Source organism: Protomyctophum bolini (genome assembly GCF_963924005.1).
Source record: "Protomyctophum bolini genome assembly, chromosome: 1".
Taxonomy (NCBI): domain Eukaryota; kingdom Metazoa; phylum Chordata; class Actinopteri; order Myctophiformes; family Myctophidae; genus Protomyctophum; species Protomyctophum bolini.
This window is the reverse complement of record NC_137862.1, coordinates 12,386,669-12,410,763: the sequence shown is the minus strand read 5'-3', so window position 1 is coordinate 12,410,763 and position 24,095 is coordinate 12,386,669. Positions and strand designations below refer to the sequence as shown.

Below are 24,095 nucleotides of genomic sequence, written 5' to 3'. Positions count from 1 at the left end.
TGGCGGAGAATATCTCAACTGTTCTTGGCTAATATGCCTCTATGTTGACCAATACTACTGCAGCTACTAAAGCCTGAAATTAATTTGGACCATATATGGGCCATTATTTGACTGTTCTTGACTTGGAAGAAGTGGACAGATGGACTGAGTCATTTTCACAAACTGTCCAAAGTAGGCAATCTACAATCTTCTTCTTCTTCTTCTGAAATTCATCCAATCTCCTAATTGGATGAAATTGGACCTGGACCTATTTTTTGTTTACTGAAGAGCTGGGACTTGTTACTGAACGAACACACAATGACACATGCATCCTCCGGCCTGGCGGCGACAATTAGCATTTTTGAAACGTTGAGATCCAAGGTTTGTGGCTGACAGCGAGAGAGGAAATGCAGTTGTCTCAGCTAAGCAGCTTTGACAGGCTGACTGTGTGAAGGACCTTGCAGCAGGAAGATGTAGCGCAGGATTACTGTGAGTCCAACAGAGCACAGCATGGCTCACTCATGACACAGTCAGTCATCTGCCTTCATCTGCAGCCTGGAAGTTTTCACACAACATAATCACTGTGCTTATTTATCACAAGCGGGTGGAAGAACTACTCTGACGGTATACTTAAGTCTTAAGACCATGATGCAAACATGTATGCTTTATAAAATGTTCTTAAGTAAGGTAAAAAGTACATGATTTGGACATGCTTGAACGTTCGACACTTAATGTCAACACTTGCTACAAATTTAAGCACTTATATCCAGCTTTGAGGATCTGTGTAAACACACACATTGAAGACAAAAGTGTGTACCGTATGTGTAAACACAAACACAAACTGACTGACTTAATCTTCTTTACCCTGTCGAGTGGCATAGGGCGTCCACCAGAGCTCTCCATATCTCACTCTCTTCTGTCCCTGGGTTTTTGTTTCCTGTCAGCTCACTCCAATGTTCTTTAGGTCTTGGAGACTAGAACGTCTCCAGGTGTTTCTCGGCCTACCCTGTTTCCTCTTCCCCTGTGGGTTGTAGTCCATGTCCTGTCTTGTGGTGTTATCTGTGTTATTTCTAAGGGTGTGGCCTATCCAGTTCCACTTTTGTGGAACTGAATAGATTAATACATGAATAGTAGAATACATTGTGGTCCTATTCAATTAAATATTTACATTGAATATCTTCACTGAAAGTAGCCGATCTACAAGCTTACAATGTGTCAGCGTCACAAAGCAATAATTGTGTTTAGGAATAGGGGGTGCATACATCTATGTATCCATCTATCCACCTACCTACCAACCTACCTATACTGTACCTACCTAATCTACTTTACTACTGGATAGCATGATGGGATGGGGTGGGTCTGGGTTTGGGTTAATGCTCATAATTCACTTTTCTCAGAAACTTGCACTTTTCCCTGATTATTATGGGTCCGAGTGTTTCTGCTCCACTTCGAAGTTGTTTTCTACATCAGTGTTCTGTGGCTGAGCAGACACAAAATGTACAACTTTTATTCCAATGGTATTAATATTTGATCCTTGCCCAAGGGGATGGCTGCTGTAAATAGGATGTTTATTATTGAGGAAATGATTTATATACTGGTAATTCATGGCTTGTTGCATTCATTCATGTTCTGTCTTCTCTGCCATCCTCTCCTCAGCTTTCCTCTGCTCTGCTCTCCTATCCTATCCTCTCCTTCCCTCCACTCCCCTCTTCTCTTCTCTCCTATCTTGCCTCTCCTCTCCTCTCCTCTCCTCTCCTCTCCTCTCCTCTCCTCTCCTCTCCTCTCCTCTCCTCTCCTCTTCCATGGGACAGATTTGCAGTAGAATCATATTGGTCACAGCACAGATTCAAAGTGATGAGGAGTAGGTAGGAATCACAATGATCACATCACACAGAAGCAGCAGTGTAGTCCTTGAGTAGAATTGCAATGATGATGCAAATAGCCTGCATGAGGTTCAAGAACATACAGTAGCAGCAGTTGTTTACTGTACATGATATTAGACATTAAGGTGCAAATAGAGTATCAGTGCATTGTCCCGTTCAACCACAAGAGTCTGTAACTTCCACATGGCAGATCCACGGGGGAAAGAAAAATATTGCTATACTTTTACTGAAGCAAAACATTCAGAGTACTTCTTCTTCCACCAGTGGAATCGTGCTTGTCACAGTAGAGTAGAGATTATAAGCGGTGTGGAATATACAGTACCTATGAATCACAATGATCACGTCACAAAGAAGCTTGGTTTGGTCTGCATCAGGAGTGGATTATAGTAACCTGTGGCAATCCTATCAACACTACAAAACATGGTTTCACTGTGAAAACTGCAATGGACACCACTGTCAATGTCATACTGTACATGAATTTGACCAATGGACAACACACTTCTGTCATATACAGTGTCTGTCTGTGGGTTTTAAGAACCATTGGTTCTTATTTTCTATTTCATAAAATGTAACAGTTATTGTATGGACATGTACAGTATGTTTGCACAGCTAACATAATTAAGAATTATGCTAGTTTGTTCAGCTTGATATCAAATAACCATTGTATAAGTGATTCTAAGAAGAGAGTCATATGGAGTCCAGCCACTCTATGGCGCAGACGCACAGCGCTTTGCATGTACTCACAAGCAAATATTATTGGATCGCGGAGCTGTCGCTCAGGCGAGGTCACTGACCCAACCCCTCAGGTATAACCCTGACCCTGCTGTGTATCAGTGAAGATGACTTCCTCGAAAGTGGGGGGTTTCATGGCAAATCCATTGGGACGCACCGCACAGTTCCCACTGTGCTATGTGCCTGGCTAGGGAGTTCTTCGTTAAAGGGGCCCGCCCCTGCATGGGGGTGGTGCCCTCTAGTGGACCAGATTTTTTGGGGCGTGACCCATCTCCCCAGTGGCGTTTAAGCCCGCCACTGCGCCACAGGCCTTATACCCTGCCCACCTGTATCAGGGTGCACTTGTGCCACCCCTAGCAGAGAGTTCATTGTCCTCCGACAGTGTTGTTGTTGTTTTTTTATTGTGGGCATTGCCTTTATTATTGAAAAACAGTGCATTTGTACTTTGTGTTCGGCGGCAGACCCACCCGTGGTGGCCACCTGAGCTGAGAGCCTCAAGGCTCATATAGTCTGGATTTTCGGTGGTGGGGTGACCACCAAACTACAACATGACGTCACGAGCCGCGGTGGCAAACCACCGCCACCGCTCCAGCCCTTCTCTCTGTTTTTACTCACCACCGCTCAACGTTATTTCAGCTCCGGTGGTCAGCTCACCACCGGAGCGGTGGTCAGTGCAGCCTCGCTGTCAGGACGCGAGGCTATTTTTCTTTATTTGGCAGCCAAATACATTACATAATAATTGTGGTGGTCATTGACATGAAAAATGTTTGAGAAACACTGATTTAAAAGTGAGCGGGAATGGATGATGGTTGCATCAGGCCTGAAGGTTCAAGCTGCAGGTTGGGTCTGTGGGTTTGCCAGGATTGAGGTTCCTGCGGGACGGCTGTCTGGCACACACACACACACAGCTATCAGCATTATTAGTAAAGAGTCACTGCATGTGCACAGCTCCACAGAGTAGGGCCGCCCTCTTGTCATTCACATAAACACACTAATAACTGATTGTTGCATAAATGTATAAGGCCAGCAGGATCAGAGGAAGGCTTTAAACTGCTTTGTGTGGCCTGTGTGTATTGGACTGTTACTGATTATTTGTCAACTAAATGTGTAAAACTTCAATGCAGGACAGGGTTTGATTTTTGCTGTGTGTGTGTATGTGCGCGTGCGTTTGTGCATTTGGGAAAAGAGCGCGCCGTGGCACTAGCCACCGTGGGTGCGGGGCTCGCAAAGCTAGAGCTAGGGCTCTTGGTTGGTGCGGGGGGTAAAGTACCTGTGAATGAATATTGAATATGAATATTGTCATTTGACATTCAGGTGTCTCTGATACATGCACCGAGAACAGACAATACAAAAACAATCAAATAGGCCAGTGGTTTTCAACCCTTTTCATATCAAGGTCCATCATTTATTCTGCATTTGAGCCACGGACCACCATTTGATGACATTTAGCCACTCAGACCTAAGACTTAGACTATTTTGTGTCGTTGGATGAGATTTTGTCCACAATCCCATGCTGTATTGATGTTGGTATCATAGGGGAGATAACAGGCTAACTTGATCAAAATAACAATTCTTCTACATTCTTTAATTGTGTAGACTTCTTGTTAATTTAGTAATGCAGAAGTTTAACAATAATTGAACTCTTGAGAGCGTAAAATGAAACCAAATGTTGGTTTCATTTTACGCTCTCAAGAGTTACAGGTCTATTTGGTTGTACCAACTCTCCATCATTTAGCTGGGGACCACCTGGAACCCCCTCAAGGACCACTGGTTGAAAACCACAGAAATAGGCCCGTTTGACTGTCAAGGGTTCAGCCTCCAGGAATAAACCCTAAATACAAAGTTAATACACCATTGCACATAAAAACGACTCCAGGGTGTCTAATGAAGTACTGTCACCTCATAGACACATGAAAAACTGGAAAAATACAAAGATTGTGGCACTCCATCTTTAATATATTAGCGCCCCTCACTTCACACGGGTGTGATTTTATTAATTGCTTAACCATGTGTTATACCATGAGCCATCCCATACTAGCTAAATTAATGAGGTGGGTCATGGGCTTTAAGCAGTACACTTCAAGTCGAATCCATTTGTTTTGGGAGGTCTTAGTTTTTGGTGACATTGAGATGTTGGCGAACCAAGAGGTGCACGCGTAGTAAAAGTATCATTGAATGAATTTAATTAAAAGAGTTCCGGCAAGAGTCTTGAGAGCACTTTTATTGACAAAAGAGGAAATTCTGCCCATTGTCTGATATTGGCCTTCTAATGTGTGACATGGCCAGCACTTTTTCATTTATTTATTTATTACTTGTTTTGGAAAACATGTTTGAAAGTGAAATATCCGTTTAAGTGCAACATTTTAGTAAATGTACTTTACACTACTTGATGTATCAAAGTGTTATGGAATAAACATTATCAGTCAGCACTTTCAAAAAGGAAGATTCAAGGTCATCAGAACTAATATTAATATGCATATTAAAATTGTGTGGTGTAGGCTTTTGGTTGAATGAATATGCGGCAGCCTTGGAGTTATGGAAATGACCGTGTGCTGCTACAGTAGATTTTAAAAAAGTGCTTATTTATGCTTGTTTTCATAGTGGCTGCTGTCATGGTGATTGCTGCTTTTTCCTGCAAATTTAGCTTAAAGAATCACACCCGTGTGAAGTGAGGGGCGCTAATCATATCATATCATATCATATCATATCATATCATATCATATCATACTATATCATCATCATCATCATCATCATCATACTATAATTAACCAAATGTCTGAAATAATCTGTTATAGTTATTATAATTTTTCATTTTCATTTTATTTCATTTGACGTTTTATATTTTTGTTTAGTTTTTATTCGTTTTTGCTAGTGGGCTTGCTAGTTTACTATAGTTTATGTTTCCTGAAAAGGCTTATTTCTAGTTTAGTTTTTATTAGTTGTAGTGAAATAGTTTTCATTACATTTTAGTATTATAGTCCTAGTTCTAGTCCTACTTCTCCCACCAAAAAAACATAAAATCATTATTATTTCAACTTTTTATGTTAGTTTTGTAGGAAGGTGGTGGAATGATGCTGTAGTTGTAGCTTGGGTGAACTCTGCCTCATCAGCAGCTAGGCTGAAGGAAGGTGGTGGAATGATGCTGTAGTTGTAGCTTGGGTGAACTCTGCCTCATCAGCAGCTAGGCTGAAGTTTCCAATCGATGGGAGGCAGCTTGATGGACCCCCACTGACTAATGACACGCTTTGACTGCTGTCTGCATCGATTGATTGATTTATTGAATACCTTATTAGTCAGAAATGTAAACGGCACGTGGCACAGTCAGACATTAGAGCTAAGAGGATAACGCAAAAAAGTCCTGGGGACTTGTTTCCATTTATTCAGTTCAACATAGCATACTATATAGCAAAAATAACACACAATACAATTACATCAACGAATACAAAACACTATATTGAATTGATTCATTGAAACATTTACAACAATTTACATACATGACATAGACAACAAGGTACATAAAGATATAATACAAAAACACAAATAACTTAAAACAAATTATTACAAAAAGCAGGTGCATATGTTTTCTTCCAGTATGAGGTCAGCTAAAATGGAGCCTGCGTTAGATCATAATGGGGATACGTTAGTCTGAATGCATCAGCTCTAATCCTTTGTCAGTCGGCTGATTACTTCAATGTGCAAACTGAGTGTTGAACTGAAATTCTTGTGCGCATGCTTCTATAGCTCTAATCTGATTCAATGTTCTATGGCTTTAATGTTAAAATGAATTCAGGTTGTATATTTCAAGTTAATTGTCTTGATACCTGTACTGTATGTGCCTGTTTGTATACCAATTGGGGGTTATGCTGCTGAGACAAAATTCAGAGAACCATTTGTTGCAATAAATGGTTAATCTATGCTGACGTGAGTGTTTCCTATATGAAAATCTTTCAAGAATAGCACACGGAACAAGGACATCTAACTTCAACTTTTCTTGACATTCATTCCATATGGGGCATACACCCCGAAGGCAGTATCTCCCAGCTTAGAATTGTTTTTTGGCACCTTCAGCATAAGCTTATCTTGAGATGGTACCATGACTTGATGGGGAAATTGTTTGAGATGGGAAAATTACATTTACAGTACCTCAGACACGTTTTGAAATGAAACCAGTGATTCACATCTTTCAATGGATGGTGTCAGGGGCATTACACATTTTGTGTTGAGTGCTTCAATTTAGATTAAAAGTTGTAGAAATCTTGGTCAATGCCAGTTCATTACTGGTTTGTTGTCCTCATCTCTCACCCATAGATGCATGAGCCCCCCCAGGCCATGTCTGCAACCTAGAGAGGCCGAGAATACAAACAAACTGGCGCACCCCTTCTTCAAAAAACACCCTTGAAGTGTACTGTGCGAGTGTGCGTGCGTGTGCACGTGCGTGCGTGTGTGTGTGTGTGTGTGTGTGTGTGTGTGTGTGTGTGTGTGATAGAAGAAGTGATGGAAGAAGTACTCCAATTATTTACTTAAGTAAAAGTATCAGTACCCTATTGTAGAAATAGTCTGTACAAGTCAGATATTCAAAATGTACTTGAGTAAAAGTACAAAAGTATTAGCATCAATATATCAGTACCAAAATCTCACAACGTTTCACTTTGCAACGTGTTGTGAGCTTGTAGATCTGCTATTGTGAAATTGCCAAAGTAGACTGAAGTGGAACCTAAAGGACTGAAGTGGAGCGTGCGTGTGTGAGACTCGGGCCACATCAACTATGAATGTAGAATGTAGACCCTCCTCCTCCAGACATATAATGGCAGGAGGAGGGCCAATAGCAGTGTCTCTCCAGTAGCGATGGTACAGGCAGCTTGTGCTCATTATGCAGTGTGTTGTACAGTACATCGATTCTTCTCTCACCTCCTAGAATGTCTACCAGTTTGTACATCGATTAACACCACAGGACTGAAACCTAATCTTTTTTGTTTGGTTTCTGTCAATGGCCCATACCCTGTCCCTAGGTGGGGTTGGCGAAAGGGCCTTTTGCATGTTCTCCTCATGTCCCCCTGCATGTTTTTTGCGAGGGTACCTACCCTAGGGCTTAGGGTATACCCTCGCAAAAAACATGCAGTAATCCTGGTGTCTATACTGCCTCCCCCTGATGGAGGGGAAAGGAACTGGTTGGAATAACGTGTTCCTTCCACGCGGTACGTCCTACCGGGGAAACTCCCCCCTGTCAGGTGATAAGATGTCATTGAATGAAGCACAAGCTCAGTTCGGGGCTCTCCCCAGGTTGGCAGACTAGGGAGAGTAGCGCCTATGATTACAGCTTAGGCAATTGGCACTGGGTAAAAAAACTAAATAAAAAGGGTGTTACAAAAATCATAGGATAATTTAGAATTATAATAATTAATAATTGATACTTGATAATTGATAATTGATAATTGATAATTGATAATAATTAAAGGATCATTTCAAATAAGAGTAACAGCTGGCCGGTCAGCTAGTAAAAATGAAACAAAGGGAAAGTGGTTAGGTGTGCCTGTAAGTTTTATAAATATTGAACCAATGATCTTGTGCATGATCTCTGTTTCCTGGACATTGTCCGTCCATACATAAAGATAGAATGTGTAGCCTAGTGGGTACATGGATTAACACCATAGGCTTATGTAAAGGTATAGGTCTGACTTATAGCAGTGCACCATACTCAGTATGTCATATGGGAAAGCAGGTCAGTTATTAAAGGGATTAGATTTCCCTTTGTTTTGTTTTTCATAGCCTAAATTAACCCCCTACATCGTCGTATAAATCGACTGTCATGCAAAAGTAACACAAATAGAATATCTACAAGCTCACAATGTGTCACACAGATCAGCTATTTTTTGGTTTTTGCTGTTGCTGGCTTTATATTCTGTAGCCTATATATTGAACCAATGAAAAGTATTAACAAGAGCTTAAAAAAAGATGTTGCAAAGAATATTCAACATTTCTCATACTCTTTTAGATGTGACGCTTGTAGATCAGAGATTTTCAAATAGCTGATGTATAAAGTTGTTAAACTGATTTTGATGCTACTCATTTTGCTTGTTTCCCCCTGAAACCCCTTCAAGGACCCCTGTGGGTCCCCAGACCCCACTTTGAGAACCACTGATATTAGGATAGCTCATGAACACTCACCTCGTGTTTGTCTTTTCAACCATAAACACCTTTAGAAAGCTTTTAAAAGTCAAGTGTCGCTTATAACTCAGCAGTTATTAAATGGTCTTGCACTCAGGCGCAACATGTTGACGTTAACCTTGAAGCCCAGACCCAGAACATTAAATAAAACTATGTTCTTCTACAGACAACAATGTCACCAAATGCTATAAAATCACACCACGGCTCACCCATAATTCACGGTTTTGGACACGCAAGGTTTCCCCCGACAGCAACGATATACAAGTCCTAATTAGCAGAGGTTACTGCTGATAGGAATGTAGTTTTTAGGTTAAGTGTGCTTATTTAAATATGTGGTTTGAACAGAATTTAATTGTGAAGGGAGATCAAAGTACACACTATCTCTAATATAATCTAAGCTGGGATAAACTGTAGCCTAGAGCACCAGCACCTCTGTGTTAAATATATACTGTACACATCACATCCTAATTTATATTTCAATAAGCTACAGAGAGATCCGGTAATTATTTTTACAATTTTTATTTACTATTATTATTTGTGTCCAGGTAGCTCAGTCGGTAGATCTCTCGTCTTAGATCTCTCAGTTCATAGGTTCGATCCCGAGCACCACCAACTCAGTATTGAGTAGCAGGCTCGGGTGCGGCAAGTCGTGCGGGAAGTACTGGGAGCTGATGGTGGCACTCCACCTCAGCAATCCATCTCCCAGGGGTCTAGCACATTGTAACGGGGACAGACTCCTGTGTGTTACTGGCTGATACCGACAATAAGTCACTCCCGACCTGGGAAGAATTTCCTCTTTTGTCAACAGAAGTGCTCTGATTGCTCTCAAGACTCTTGCGGGTGCTCTAATTCAGCCCTCCTTTGACTATGCTTCCACCGCCTGGTTCGCAAGCATCACAATGTCACTTAAGTCTAAGCTTCCTAAAAAATACAGGGTAATTACTAGGTAGTTGTCAGGAAGATACTTGGTTATTACCTGGCAACTAGTGGGTCATTCACCATGGTAAGTTCCATGTAATTACCAGGTAATTATACAGTAAATAGTTATACATACAGGGTAATTACCTAGTAGTTGTCAGGGAAAATACTTGGTAATGACCTAGTAATTACTGCATAACTACATAGTAGTTACCGGGTACCAGGTAAAACATACTATTACCATGTAGTTACCTGGTAATTACCTGGTAGTTACCTGGTAATTACCGTACCGTAAAATGAAGGGTTACCCATCAGGCTAGTCTAAACTGGCTCCGGGTAGAAGACAGAGTTAAGCAATTGAAAATGAGCTTGACCTTCAAAATTGTAAATGCAACCTTGCCCTTAATGCCCTCAGTACCCGCATACCTGACAAATTCTTACTGTGTTGTTACGGACTTTGTTGTTTTTACTATGATGATATTGAATCTTGGTGACATGTGTCACCTTTCTACAGTTTGTCTGTTGAGAGCTACTCCCCACAGGGACCATGTGACCACGTATCGGCAAGTAGTTTAAAGTGTCTAGAAGGCTTTTCTTTCACTCACTGCTGGAGGATGTATGGCAGCAGGTACATCGATCACGCACGCACACACGCAACGCACGCACGCACACAGCAATAAATCCACAGGGAGAAAGAAGATGTTTAAAGACACTAAAACGTGCTCGTAAATTCAGTCTCGACAACATCCCTCACACGCACGAGCGCACGCACGCACGAACGAACGCAAGTACACTTTACAAACTCCCACTCACCTGTTTCTTCTGTCAGCTACATTTTAGACAGATCTCCGCCTGTTTTGTCCTTGTTAGTCACTTTAGCTCTTGATTGATTTGATTGATTGGTTGGTTGGTTGGTTGGTTGGTTGGTTGATGATTTAAAGATATATTTATGTTTCTAAATGCCTTGATGTCATGTTTGACCTGTGGTAGTAGTATAACACGTTTTGTTATTAACTTGCTGTACACTAGGCCAAGGGGATATTTATCTTATTATGTAACAGGCTTAAACACCATTACAACAGAACGCCTTTATGGTTCTGTCTAAGCCTATAGGCTTATACTACATTTCTGCATTTTAACCGCTGGTTTTGAAACAAGCTTGTAAATTAACTGTTCGTCCTTGCTTCGGTACTTGAACTTACATTCTTGTCGGAATATTCTCTTCAGGCTACAGAGGTTTACAGCTCTGCATGGCATGTGGTTCTCCTGTGTCGAATTTGATTAAAACAGTTTCTGCACAAAATGTGCTTTGTGGCCCGACACGATGACAAACACAAAACATACTCTTTGATTTATTCTCTTTTGGTTGTGTGCTGCTTGAGCAGTTGCACTCCATGTGTCCAGGATCTCCTGTCGCTGAGATCTCTCTCACCTGCTGCAGCAATACAACCAGCAGTTCTAAGGTGGTGGACAGTAAACTTACTGTACTGTAATTAAAATTATAGGTCTATCTACCCCCACCTCCTTATAACTCCCTTCTTTGTTCCCCAATGTCATGATTATGAATTGAATACCCAGGACCTGAATGGAAACACTTTTTTCGGTGATCCCTTTGGAAGTGTGTTTGACGGTACCCTGTACTGATTACTTTTCTGCTTGACTGTACCCAGGTCCGGCTGGATCTATAGGCCACATAGGCAATGGCCTAGGGCGGCATATTGCCTAGGGCGGCCGTTAGAAGAGGGGGCCCTCGGTACCAAGGCTTTTTCGTTTGAGGAGCTGGACTTATTGATTAAGATAGCCTAATAATGTATGGATCTATATGGTATGGACATCATTGCTGTTCGTTTTGTGTTCCGTTCTGGGAAAAGAAAATAGCGCGAGTCGGGAAGGGCAGCCCTGTGGGATGCGGCCTAGGGCACTAATTTTAAGGGCCCCTGACTGTACCCTGTACTGATCACATTTCTGCCAATAAAGCAATCAATCAATCAATCAATGTTTTTAGAGGGAAACACAGACTGATCACATTTCTGCCAATAAAGCAATCAATCAATCAATCAATGTTTTTAGAGGGAAACACAGATTTGTAACTAAAGTAGATTTGTCTCTCTGTCTCAGTCTCTCTCTCTGTCTCTCTCTGTCTGCCTCTGTCTCTCTCTCTCTGTCTCTCTTTCTGTGTCTGTCTCTCTTTGTGATCTAATAAAAAGCTCCACGTACTTCATTCCAAGTATCAGTCTGCTTATAGGATTTCTAAAGGGGGTGGGGGGGTGTTGTGATTGTATCTTAAATGCCCTCGGGGGTCAAGTCCATTATAACTATAAGAGGCTATAGTGGAGGACACGGGACTCTATTTTGTCTGTATTCTCTTCACTATCTTGAAATATAGATTTTTTTCTGAGGCTGAATTCCTGCCTGAAGTCTCCACTGCTTTCATGAAAACGCATTGTCAGGTCAGGATACCAATTTTATCCAATCAGTATAAAGAACTCAGACAGGATACAGATTTAAACAAGTGAAATTGGAGGTGAGGACACAAGGAAATGATCAAGCAAAGAAATTCAAATATGATCATATTGAGGGGGTCATAGCCTGAAAAAGTTTGAGAACCACTGTCCGAGCACAGGAGTCTCTAACCTTTTTTGGACCCAAGCGACACCATTTAGTTTTAGTCATAGTCTTTTGAATTAAATGTTCTATTCTGAAAGGTTTCAATTTTGGGCTAGTTTTAGTCAACTAAATATGAGATTTTAGTCAACAAATTCTACAGACCTATATAGACCTATATATAGACCTATATATATATATACAGTGTGTATAAATATATACCGGTATATATATATATATATATATATAGTTTTTCATAAATTAATGCCATACTTCGTTTGTAGGACAGTGTCGCACAAAAGTAGTGAAAATAGTCGATCCACAAACTCACAACGTGTCTCATCATCACGTGTTGTGAGTTTGTAGATCAGCAATTTTATACAAAGGGTTTGAAAGTGATAGTGAAAGTGTTCAAGTCACACAAATGTGAGTTTTTGAAACATCGAAGCTATTAAAAAAGTATTAACAATAGCTAAATAATAACTACATTGGATCCATTGGAACATGATAGGTTCCAAGGCTACAAGGTTTCCACCCGATAATAAAATAACACTATTTTGTGATTTACGGGTTACAAATTACAATTCACCTGGAGGAATTAATCATAGTATGATTAATAATCATAATAATAATAATAATGATTAATTGGCTGATTGTTCTTTTTAAATAATACAATGACTTGACTGAGTGATGAATTAGCTGATGTATTGATTGGATAAGTAGACAAACTTGAGTTTTGTTTTAGCATTTTAATGAGAGTGCACACACACACACACACACACACACACACACACACACACACACACACACACACACACACACACACACACACACACACACACACACACACATACACAGATTTCTAGGTAGATACTTGCAGAATCCACTTAGTGTGTGTTTATGCAAACCTTTTCCACCATAATGAGAGTGAATGGAACAGCTCCCAGACCACCTGGAGCAGCGGATAGATAAAGATGATGGATACGTACATCATTGCCAGGTAGCTTATAGCTTTAAGCTACCACTTTATATTCTGTTCACCTGTGAAGATGGCAGGACTGGTCCAGTTCAATAATAGAGCAGCGCTTCTCAACCTTGAGGTTATTGCACGGCAATAGGATTGGGATGCTGTAGGACTTTAACGATTCCAGTTATATATTCTCTCTAACGGCTAAATTCCTTAACGGTTCCCTTTAACCATTCCAAATAGACCCTTAAGGCCTATTGATACTCCAGTTTTAGGTGATAAGGTGAAAACAAGAGAGATGTGTTTAGGAGAGCAGTGAGAGCGTGTGCATTCTCACCACGATGCATTGTGAGCTTGTAGAAAAACATTTTAACCCATTTAGGCCTGAGGCCGATTCTAAAAACGCCTCTAAATCCTGACCTAAGGTTTCTGAAAGAAAAAAAAAGAAAATGTATATAGCAGAATCAAAATGTTAACATTTTTGAATACTGTACATACTGTACAGAACCCAAATATGGGTTCCCGATCTGAGTGGGTAAAACACCAAAATGGGTTCCCGCCCAGTTAAATACACAAATCTCGTATGGGGTCCTGGCACAACATATCTTCAGATTGGGGGGGTCTACAAACAAATACATACAGTACTAATTTATGAAAATGTTTGAACATAAGAAGCAAGCCCAAATAAGCAACTACAACATAGAAACAAGCCAACAAACTTTACAGAATGATATTGTTCATTGAGGTGGTTCCCAAAGTGGGGTCCGGTGACCCCCAGGGGTCCTTGATGGAGTTCCAGGGGGTCCCCAGATAAATTATAGTTAGGAACCAAATGGACCCTTATGGGTCTGTAACTCAGAGAGTTAAATTAACTTTGATTTTACAATATTCATTGGGGTCCCAAATATAGAAATGCCATTACATTTCATAATTCAGGTTAAACCTGGGGTCCTTGACTTGAAAAAAGTTTAGGAACCACTGGTTCAGAGTACTTCTTCCACCACTGTCCAATCATAGCTCCCACTTGATATTCGATTCACCTGCAGAAATGCCAGGGCTGTTATCCAGGGCAATTATCAGAGCTCACATTAGTGCAGGGAACAGGGAGGAGGGAGCAGGGAGGCCCTCCATCAGCATGAGCGGTGTGTCTTTAAGGGAGAAGGGACTGAACCAGATCCATGTATTGATCAGGCTCTGACTGCTGTGACTATCAATAACTTATCCCCACACAGTCCATGCAGCCCTAACCCATGTGGGACTATTGATTGAGTCAAGACAAAAGGATGAGGAGATTTCACAGACTGCTGCATTGCTTACTGAGCAACCCTCTCTATGACACAGGATTACAGAGAGAGAGAGAGGGGGGGGGGGGGAGGAGGAGGCTGTCTAATGGCATTCAACCACCTAATAAAGACCACTGATTATGTTTATTCTGCACTGCACTGTCTGCACTGTCTGGTTATGTATCGAGTGACCTCGATACATAACCAATCAGAGCATCTACCTGCAAACACATTAGAAAAATAAATTGTCCCAAAGGATTTATGCCAAGTGAGTGCAAAACAAGGAAATAGTGCTGTAATTTGTCTCGTGTAGGGCAGGCTAACTATTTCCGATGTACAATTTGTATGGTTTTGTATGCAATTGGTTTGCTTCCTAAGTTGTAATTTACACGTTTAGAGAGAGAGACAGAGAGAGCGAGAGACAGACAGACAGACTGAGAGAGAGAGAGAGACAGAGAGACAGAGAGAGAGAGAGAGGACATTCTTGTGGCACTGAGGTCACGTACAGACTGCAAACTTCAACATCATAATAGAAAGCCTCAGATATATTGAAATGAAACGATGAAAAGGTATATTTTATAGGAATGTTACAGATGTCCTCCATGACCCACATTGGCTTCCTGTCAAACAAAGAATCCACTACAAACTCCTGCTCACCACCTGTAAAGCACTCAATAATCTGGTTCTCCTGACCTCCCAGACCTCCTCCATCGAGGACAGAGCTTTCTCTGGTGCTGCATCTGGAATGCACTCCCCAATCATGATTCAAGACACTCTTCCTTCAAAACCGCACTTTTACCATGTCTCTTGACCCATACTTAACCTTATCGATTTTAGTCTTGAAGATGTTTTATGTATTTGGCCGTGGACCCCAACCTGAAAATGTTTTGTGACAGGGACCCCCAGAAGTTAAGAATTATGTCAAGGCCTGTAAAATAGCAGATGTACAAGCACACAGCATGGTACAAAGTGATGCGCTGTGAGCTTGTATATCGGCTATTTTTTAGAAGCAATGTTCTGTTGCTATTAGGCCTACTGTATATAAACATAACATCTAGAATGAGACAGATATGCTTTCCCATTTCTAATGGGTTAAACCAGCATAAACTGCTTTGTTCAAGATCGCTGAAGATTTACTGTACAAATGTTAAGATTAATAAAGGTGCTTTTGAGGCTGTCTGCTGAATGTGCATAGACATCATAGGAGAGCTGAGTGTCAGCCACAGGAGACTGACTGCTCAATGGAGCTTTGAGTCACATATCATCTCTGTTGGCTGCAGCTGGAAACCTCATATGTCCAAAACGACAAGCTCGAAAGGCAGCACGAAGCCACACGTTTCGAGCTTGCAGATCTGCTACTTTCGATGCTTTTATGTATCTCTGTAGTAGGGTCCCCCCTAGTGTAGCCATTATAGAGCAAACGCCCTTCATGTGGAAGGCCCTTCATGTGGATGTGCCTGGGGTCGACATCAGCATCAGCAAAGGCAGCGCCGGTCACTACGGGTTCCCAATTCAACGCCAAATCAAACGTGTTCAGATCTGAGTCTCCTTGAGGAGGCGTGTCTGAAGTCTGTCCTCAGTGTCCTGGACAGGAGACTCCGTCTGGACGATGATGCCTGTGACGCTGTAGTATGGTCAAGTGTGAAAAACACAAACAGTTACAGTTTGGACATAAGAGGCTTCTGCCCGACAGCAACAATATTGCCTTTCTTAAGGATTATGGCTTTATGTGGGTTTTATTGGAATATTGGCAGTCAGCAGGCAGTATAGGGTTTTACATACTGCATGCAACTATGCATGTATGCATGGGTCAGCATGATCGTGCGGACAGGGAAAAGTAAGATCGACATCATTGGACACACAGAGGTGAATGACCTTTGCTGAGTGCTTAGCTTAGTGCTCATTACACGATTGGGACGCCCACTGCGTGGTGTGTAGTCGGATAAAAACTGTGCTAATGTTGGAAAATGTCATATTTTCCTATGACAACAAGACTGTATTGAGTGGTTCACACCAACAAAATAAGTCGTTTTCAAAGGCCAGCTGGAAAGGAGACAACAAAGAAATCATAAAAAGACAAATAATTTTCAATTCAAATTCATAAAATGATTGTACCATACTAGCAGTTTAAAGGTACAGTAGGGTATGTGATATGTTTTAATTAAAACAAAAAGTGTTAACCTTTAGTTAAAAGGTTAATATTCAGAATTTTGTCTGCTCATTTCTTTGAGCCATCACTTCCAATTACCGTTCTGTAATCTGTATCCTGAGTTCTCTAACCTGATCAAATTGGTATTAATAAAGTACTGGAGAGACAGGGAGACTGAACAAACACTATAACAATGAGTACAACAATGACTTACCCTTAAACAAAATGTTTGACAACAAAACATACTTTAATTTGACTAATGCCGATTTTTTCAAAAAACATTTTCTCGCATTACTTCCTACATATTTTGTCCAAACATCACGCAAATCGTTACACATTACTATGATTGGCTAAGATTGACATCTAACGTTTGCAGGAGTGGCTGGTTTTGAACAAAATGCTTAAAAAAAATATATATATATATATTTTTTAATATAAATATGATGTCCGATTCTTCATATTCCATCAACATTGCTGGCCCACAATAACCTACCTGACCTGGCGGAGACTCTGTTGACTAGAGTCTTTATGTGACCATTTTCCTCTGTTGACTAGAGTCCATGGTTACTCTGCTTATTCTCATTTCACATTGTAAGTTTCTCTGGGTAAGAGCGTCAGATAAATGCAGATAAATTGTGAATTGAATGGTATAGGAACCACTAAAGCTAACCAGATCCACTCTGTTTCTGAAAGTCATCTTGAAGCTTCTACACTCTACGAGTAGCAATAAGGCAAAATGTTTTTCATGAGGGTCATATAAAATATTTGTCTGAACATTTCTTTTGATTTGTTACAAGATACAAGATATCCTTATACAATTGTTTTAGTGCTGTCTGGTTTTCCTCTCACGTCAAGACATGAGACCACGATTCAGTACAAAACCGCAACAGTTATGTGCTGTCGGGTAGAAACCTTGTATCTCTATATTTCAACTTTTTAATGTTTATGCTCAAGATCAGAGCTCTATTTTCACTATTTTAAAATGTTTCTCAAATAATAATAATGATAATAAAGGAGTCTGCTTTGAGGCAGGACTCCAGAGAAGAAGGGAAGATATAACCTCATTGTCAGCTCTGTAGCAGTGACCGGCAAACTGTGTTCTTCTGGATCGGACTAGCTTCATGACTCTGCAAGGCTTACTTATTAATATGAAAGGAACGGTGTCGGACATACAGGGTTTCCACCTGACAGCAAGAGAAAATGTTGGTTAATTCATGTTAGACAGCACTTCTGAAAGAAACCCGACAGGACAGAGAAAATATATTGTTTGACAAACAACAACAGTGTTTGTATTGATTTACTGTCCTTGTCAATTGCTGCTTATGAGAAACAGCAGCCACTGTGCACACGCACGCACGCACACACGCACACACACACAGACACACACACACACACACACACACACACACACACACACACACACACACACACACACACACACACACACACACAAATGCAAACATAAGTATGTAAGCATACTTTCAAAGCAATCACGACACAGTAGAAGAAAATCACAAACCTAAATGGTGCATTTATAAAGCGCCTTTATCCAAAGAGCATACCGGTATGTTACAATGTGCTTTACTGTACATCTACCAGGAGCAGTTTACGGGCTCAGTGTCTTGCTCAAGGACACTTCAACACAAAAGTGTTTTTCCAAGTGGCCGCAATACCTCCTGCTTTACCACTGCTGCACCTGTTTGTTGCCCCCCCCCCCCCCCCCAGTAATGATCTACAAGCTCACAGATTTAGTGAAGCGCTGATTTATAAGCGGTAAGCGTTAAACGCAACACGTTTGTGAGCTTGGATCATTTTGGGAAATGTTCTCCCCAGAATAGGGATGGTTTATTGTGAGGATTGTACAGTGTGCATAACTGAGGACTGATACTGTATGGGAATAAGATTGAGAAGATTACCAACAAATATTGGTAATCATAATTCTTTGAACCGGGGACACTGACAAGCACTTGGAATTGTAGTTGAGTTGAGTTGAGGCATTACATTTAGTTTGACTCGGTTCCACAGATACATTGTGAAAATAGCAGATCTACAAGCTCCGATGTGAGCCCCCCCAAAATAAATAAATAAATCATGTGGGGATCCCAACCCACATGCTGAGAACCATTGCTTTAAACACCAATGTTACTTCTGTTGAAGGGTACAGAGACAGATTAAAATGTCACAATTTTTGGCTGATAGTCATAATATATTTGGTACAGAATATGCTAATGAGGAAGAAGATTGTACATTTGTTCAACAACTGTCCAGAAATAAATGTTTTTCTATTACCCCTGGACCTCAGACACAGCATGATTTGTCCTCAAAAGTCAAACAATAATTCAGAATGTTTTTTCTTTTAATCAATAAAGGACTGACTCACTTTGGGAGAAAGACCTTCGTCAAGCTGCATTGCAGCACAGTGTATAAACTACACATTATAAGCAGTGGTGGAAAGTAACTAAGTGCATTTACTTAAGTACTGTACTGGTATTTGTACTTTTCTTGAGTATTTACAATTTCCAATACTTTTACTTCTACTCCTGCTTCTACTTCAGATCCAAATATTCCACTACATAAATGTCTTCACATAAATGTATAGAGTAAAATCTCCACTACATGTATGTGAAAACTTTAGTAGTTACTTTGTAATGTAGATTATTAATGCCATGATGTGATGCATTGTGAGCTTGTAGATCGGCTATTTCATGCGATGCATTGTGAGCTTGCAGATCGGCTATTTAAAAAAGAGGACTTTTACTTTTGGTATATTGATGGTTCCCCAATATTTAGACTGTGTCCACTTGCGTGAGGAGATGTCGTTAAACTTAGGGCTGCGACCCCTTTCTCGGAAACCCTCCGCCCCTCTTGGGATCTTTGGCATGGCAACGAACACTGTGGCCTGTTAGTTCATTATACCGGGTCCTTGTAATCAACATTATATTAACAGGCCTGCCAGATCCCACAATCCATCGGCTCACCAGACCACGTAGGCCGACTTAGAGTCTTCCTGTGTTAGGGCAGGAAGACCCCCATTAACCTTTTCAAGGTTCAAGGTTTCTTTATTTTGTCTCCCAAGAGAGAAATTTGTCTTGGACCCCAAGGACCCGCTCTGCAGCATACAAATACAATACAATACAATACAATACAATACACCAGTAAGACGCGCAAACGCGGGAAGCGAACGCAGCTGAGACCCTGCAGATCATGTCTGTCTGTCTGTGTGTCTGTCCCGCTGTTACTGTATATGTGGACCTGGCCCCTTTTGTGCCCATATATGGAGCTGAGTGATTGCTGATGCAACACACTCCATATTTGGATAGCGGGACAGACAGACTGACACACAGACACACAGACACACGGACACACATGATCTGCTAGGTCTCATAGTAAGTGCTCACTGCATTCGCAAATACAATACAAGACAACAAAGGCACACAGTGACCCGTACAACATTCCCTCTAGACCTCGGGTCCTTAGGGCATGGACATTCTTAACCAAGTGGACACCATCCCATAATAGCCGGGATGACACAGTGGAGTGAATACAATATCCCTCCCTAGCATATACACATAGGTATGTATGAGTACAGTGGGGAGAAACCAATGAACACATGTGAGATTAGTCATAACCAACATACAGTAGTACAGATAATATCAGTATTTCCCCCAACAGGTACTTTTAGTACATTTTGATGCCAATACTTTTGTACTTTGACTCAACTATTATTTTGAATTCCGGACTTATACTTAGCTGAGAGAGAGATGAAGCAGGGATGGCAACATACTGTATGGAATGTCAGAACAGGTCAGCTCCAATATTTCATGGCCATGGGTTCATGGCCATATATAGCGTGTCTTGAGTGTATAGGGTGTGATGATGTCAGACTGACATATGATGGACTGACAACCATATATGGAGATCTAAGGTTCTCCATGATGTCACGTGATGTCATGAGATGTCACAAGGTCAGATCCATATATGGAGATGTGTCTCATGATGGCGCGATTAGGCGACTAACTAAACTAACTAACGGACGGGAGATGCACGTTTTCATAGTAAGAGCGACCTTAGGTCGCAATAACATTGTGTTGCAGGTTAAACTATTTCATAGATTTCATAGACGGCTTCATAGACCTACAGTATTTGACAATGACAGCACTAGATCATGTCAGATTCATGTTTATTGATTGAAGTATTTATTAACAGTTTGCAGAATTACAGTACATTTCAAGCACAACTCAATACAAAAACTGTTAACTGTGAGTGGACGACCCAATATAGCATTGGGTCGTCCACACATGAATTATGTGTACTTTCTGTCATTTTACCACTTACACCGTCAATTCTTTGTAAAACTTGACCTTTCACTCTGTACTTAGTCTGCCCTTATTTCCCTCTAGTCTACTCTGTACTTAGTCTGCCCTTATTTCCCTCTAGTCTACTCTACTCTACACCCAAGTCTTTGCCAAAAATTGCCGATCTACAAGCTCACAAAGTAAGCCCTCACAGCGCGAGGTGTTGTATGAGCTTTTAGATCGGCTATGTTTAGATAAAGGTCTCCTTAGAACAGTAATGCTAGGGTTCAAGTGCAGGTTAGTGTAAAAAAAAAAGAAGAAATATATATATATATATATATATATATAATGAATTAATTCCTCTGTGTGTTCCTCTCATCAGGTATATTCAGGGTGGAATCCCTGTCCCATGTTCATCTAAACTGCAGTCATCATTCACTTACTACAAGCTTTCTACCAGGTAAGCAACATTTTGCATCCACGGATTTCAGTTTGATTTGTCTTTAAAAATATATATTAATATTTTATTTAAAGGGAAGCCTACAGTACCGCTGTATTACACACTTGTTCTTAAACAACTATAGCCTTTAGGTCTTAGTGAAACAGACTTGAGTTACATAGTTGAGTTGCCGATGTTTTTCTGTCTACACCAAGTCCCTTTGCAAAAAAAGGCTGATCTAGCTTGTGTGAGCTTGTGGATCTGCTATGTTTAACGTCATCATCAATCATCCGCGGTCTGGTACCTCTTCTCTCTCCTCCGGTCTGAAAAACTGGGACCTCCACTCTGCTCCGAGGGGTTTTATGTTACTGGTGGTGAGGTAACTGTTGTCTTTTTTTTGCCATGCCTTGATTTATTTGAAGATGGCTGGCGCCAAATAACTCACTGTCTGCTTAGTGAGGGGAAAACACACATTCTTATGCCAACTCCTATTGGCATTAAAACTAATTAAAACTCAATACTGTTTCTAAGGATCTAGGGAGGCTAAGATAACATCATCCCTATATTTTATATTAAAACGTGTATTCCATTTAACATGTTTAGACTTACACCACATATTGTCATATAAGAACATTGATAGTACTATTTACTTTCTTTTCTTTTACTGACATATAACTAGGGCACATGCATATATAGAGGTAAAATAACACATTCTCATTCTTTCTTAACAAATTAACAAACTAATACAACACCCCTGCTAGTGTGAGAGGGGGTGAAACATGAACTCAATGACACCTGAGGGGGATGAGTAACAGAACAGGGAGGGGGGATTCAAAACAATTCAACATAGGCATGATTGAATTTATGCACTTTGGTGTCAAAGGGTATATTTAGCAAACTGTCCATTTCGTGGAAAGGTATGATGATTTAAACTTGTCCATGGCAGAGTCAATTTTTTTTGCCAGCTTTCTCTGAATAGATGTCTTCCAGATGATCCTATAGGTGACGTTGGTGATGCCCTCGTCGTAGTTGCTACGTATGTGTTATCTTCTCGTCTCGTCTGGCGCATCCCCCCCAGGTGTTGCAGGGGATGTCCTCAGGAGATTCCTTTCTCTGCCCCCTGGACTCTGCTGCCATCTTCTTCCTTGAGATCAGCTTCTCCCCTCCTTCTCTGCTTTTGAGGCGAGGCATTACTTTCTCTTTGCCCCCCTGAGCCTTTGTCAGGCTGGACATTCATCATGTCCCTGCTCCACCTAACTGTAGTTATCGCTTTCCCCCTTAGCCCCTCCTCCTAAGGGCCAAGGAAACTTCACTGCCAACAGGAACATGTTTGAAAAAAGTGTAATAATACAAATCTTGCCGGGGGGTGTGTGTCCCTGGCACCATATACATGTTTATTCCGGTGTCCTTCACACGGAAATGTGTGAGAACCGCTGGTCTAATTGGCCCCAACATCGCCATTGAGGCTCCATTATCTCACATTGTCTAAACACAGCTGCCTGTGTGCTCTGCATGGTGTCGTGGTAGTGCTGCACTTCTCCTGCACACTGTCACACTGTGTCGCACGGTGACAGCCATGTACCCCATCAGGAATATGATGAATAGTCCGCTGAGTGGCAGCTGTGCTGCGTGCCAAGCCTCTCCCAAACACCCACACTGTACCTGAGAAGAAGTGACATTGTGATGTTAGTTTGAGTTTCCCCTGTGTGAGAATGATCGCTGAAGGCGTCTCATTACGACTTTAGTGCGACTGACTGAAGACACTATGGAGCACAGACACTGTTTAACAGCCCTGGAGGAAGTTAGTATACTCGGATTCGTGGCTTGGGTATGACGGTTGCCGAAAGTCGGGCAGAAAGTTTCCAGAAACCTGTTATCTCCATATATATTTTTGTAAATGAATGCCCTATACTTGATCACACTTACAGTGTCACACAAAAGCAGATCCACAAGCTCGAAACCTGGGCCGGCGTGAAACGATACGTTTTGAGCTTTTAAATATGCAACTTTTACTATTTTTAAATTTGAATCCTGAAAAGTAACCGTTTTGGACATGAGATTTCGACCCAACGGAGACAATAAGTAGAAATACCACTGTGTACGTAAGTAAGTAACTGTCCTGCGTTCAAAGTCTTACTCAAGGACATCATGAAATGGATTATTTCGCTAACGTCTTCCTCGTGCAGTGCCTCAACCAATCATTTTCTCTGTAAAAAGGAAGAAAAAAAGAGTTGTCTTTGAGAGCTTTTTCATCGCACATGGAATATCAATTAGACACGTTTTGTTTTGCATTCTTTTTAATCAACTTTGTCACGGAGCGATAGCTAATTGGACTACCGTAGTTACTTCAGTAGCACAACCCCAACCTCAGATGGCAGATGTCTAAAGATTTGGAAGATATTTGAGGGAGCTCGGTGGCATAATGGACAAACTGCATTCAAAACTCATAATTCAACTCCAAGATTGAATTGATAATATAACATTAATATAAAACCAGTATGACGCCCTGAGGGCAAGAAGCATGTGCACGCATCCGCCTGGGTGACGGCAGACTGCTGGGCGAGCGCTGGCGCTTAGGAATGGGGGGTCAGATCAACATATGGAATTAATTCTGTACTGGCCATATAATGGAGTGTGTCTTGAGTACAGGATTTGATGAGGTCAGATCAACATACTGTATG

At 41.1% G+C, this 24,095-nt stretch overlaps 1 protein-coding gene across 1 annotated transcript in view; it reads left to right on the top strand.

Annotated features, from left to right (window-relative positions):
* Positions 1-21,361: 21,361 nt before the first annotated feature.
* LOC308314125 (uncharacterized protein) overlaps positions 21,362-24,095 on the top strand; it is a 105,288-nt gene continuing 102,554 nt past the window's right edge. The window contains exon 1 of the mRNA XM_080761539.1: positions 21,362-21,435. The gene's annotated coding sequence lies outside the window, so the exon portion shown is untranslated. The remainder of the gene's footprint in view (positions 21,436-24,095) is intronic.